This window comes from Pipistrellus kuhlii, unplaced genomic scaffold (genome assembly GCF_014108245.1).
Source record: "Pipistrellus kuhlii isolate mPipKuh1 unplaced genomic scaffold, mPipKuh1.p scaffold_m20_p_2, whole genome shotgun sequence".
In the NCBI taxonomy this organism is placed as follows: Eukaryota; Metazoa; Chordata; class Mammalia; order Chiroptera; family Vespertilionidae; genus Pipistrellus; species Pipistrellus kuhlii.
Window position 1 is genome coordinate 133,451,831 of NW_023425515.1, and position 2,339 is coordinate 133,454,169.

Genomic DNA, 2,339 nt, shown 5'->3' on the forward strand with positions numbered 1-2,339 from the left:
AGGAAAAAAAATCCAAGCAAATTTGTTTACCATTGGCTTAATAAAGTTGAAGTTTAGATAAAATAGTTTATACAATCTATTACTTGACATGCAAAATTATTTTAAATTATTGTATTAGCACTGACATTCAGAATAGCATTAACTGGAAAACAACCAAAAACATCCAAGAGATTTGATGCAGTCATTGCAATGAAAATAAACAACAATCAGCACTTCTAAGGCTAGCAATTTTATTAACATACGTTATATATTTTTTAAAAGCTTCACCAGAATCTACACCAGTGATCTCAACTTTCAAAAAATTTTATACAATTTAACCATACTTATTTCATATTATTCAATTTTGTCAATTATTTTATTTTTGCTGGTCTAAAAGAGATAAAATTACATCAGATTAGAGCTTCATTTGCCCTTTATTGGTAGCCAATCCAGCTGTGAATCCTTTAAAATGTCTATTCACCATTTCTGTGTTCTTTATTGTTCATACCTATTTATATCTTTTGCCCACTCTCCTAGGGATTACTTGATTTTTCTTATTGATTTGTTGTATTTTTAAAAATATCATGGATAGTAAACTTTTTGGGGCATAGTTGTGACAATGCCTTCTTTAAGTTTATTGGGTGGTGGTTTATTTTATTTTATTTTTTTAGAATATTGAGTATAAGCTAATACTTTATTAAATAACAAAGTCATTTAAGTCATGTCTGTCTAGAGTAAAGGCCTTGTTGCAGATTAATTGGTGGATAGCAGATTAATCAGAAAAAGGTAAAGTGGACAACCAGAAACATAATATAATAAATAATACAAGCAGGAAAAAACAAAGTTGGGAAGTTGAAGGGGTTTTGGTAAATACAGCCCAAGTATGGGATAACTGGAAAGCAGGTCTGTCGCTTCGGAAAGTCAGTCCATATTCAGTACGTTTCGCAGAGAAAATGTTCTGCAAATGACTTCTTAATACCAAGGAGTTAAATTCATTAATTTTGCCTTAAACTATATTAGTAGATTTTGAGTTTTATTTAAGAAATCTTTCTCTACCAGTGGTGATAAAGATATTCTCTTTTTTAAAAAAATATATATTTTATTGATTTTTTACAGAGAGGAAGGGAGAGGGATAGGGAGTTAGAAACATCGATGAGAGGGAAACATTGACCAGCTGCCTCCTGCACACCCCTACCAGGCATGTGCCCACAACCAATGTACAAGCCCTTGACCGGAATCGAACCCGGAATCGAACCTGGAACCTTTCAGTCTGCAGACCAACGCTCTATCCACTGAGCCAAACCAGTTTTGGCAAGATATTCTCTTATATTTCCTTTAAAATTAACATATATAAATTTAATTAATCTAGAATATACTTTTGTGTATAATGTACAGATCCATTTTAAATGAATACTCCATTTTTATATGATTTATTGACTAGTCCTTTCCTCAATTATTTGCATGTTATTGTCACATGTGGGTACATATGGATTTGTTTCTGGACTCTCTATTATATTTCTTTTATTTATTTTCCTTTATTTGTGCAAATCCATCACTGGCTGAGGTAATACAGTTTAATAATAAACCTTGATTTCTGGTAAAATATTTTATTATCTGTTCCTCCCTTCCCCATTTGGGAGTGTCTTTGCTTTTCTTAGCACTTTGCCCATATACATTATACTGGTAGAATTTCTCAAATGTTTAGTTTGGATTTGAGTTTAATTTTATTACCTCTAAGATTAAGTTTTGAGGAAACCTGCTATATTATCTACATTATGCTATTCTATGTATGAATGTGGCATATTAATCAACCTAGGCATTTATAACTGTATGTTTCAATTTCATATGGAATCTTCTTATTCTATCTAAAGAATACTTTTTAAAATATTTATCTAGTTCGGGCCTGAATTAATTTTTGCTTTTCTGAAAATGTCTTTATTTAGATTTTATTTTTGATGACTATTCTGTTGAATATAACAGTTTATAATGGCAGAATTTTCTTCCAGCATTTTGAAATATCATTCCATTGTTCTTTAGCTTTGACTTTTTTGTTGTGGGGAAGTCAGTTATTAGTCTTATTGATGCTCATTTGAAGGTGAGTATCTTTATTCTTTAATGGGATATAGAACCTATGGTATACTTGAAAGTGGTATTTTAAATTTTATCTTGCTTGAAGTTTGGTGTACATTCTGAAAATTATGGCTTAAAAATCTCTCAATAATTTTAAAACATACTGCTATTAACTTCTTAAATTATACTTCAACTTCATTCTCTTCTTCAACTTTTTTTGGAACTATAATTAGATATAGATTATACCTTTTTATTGTATTGACCATATTTCTTATACTGTTTTGTTTTTC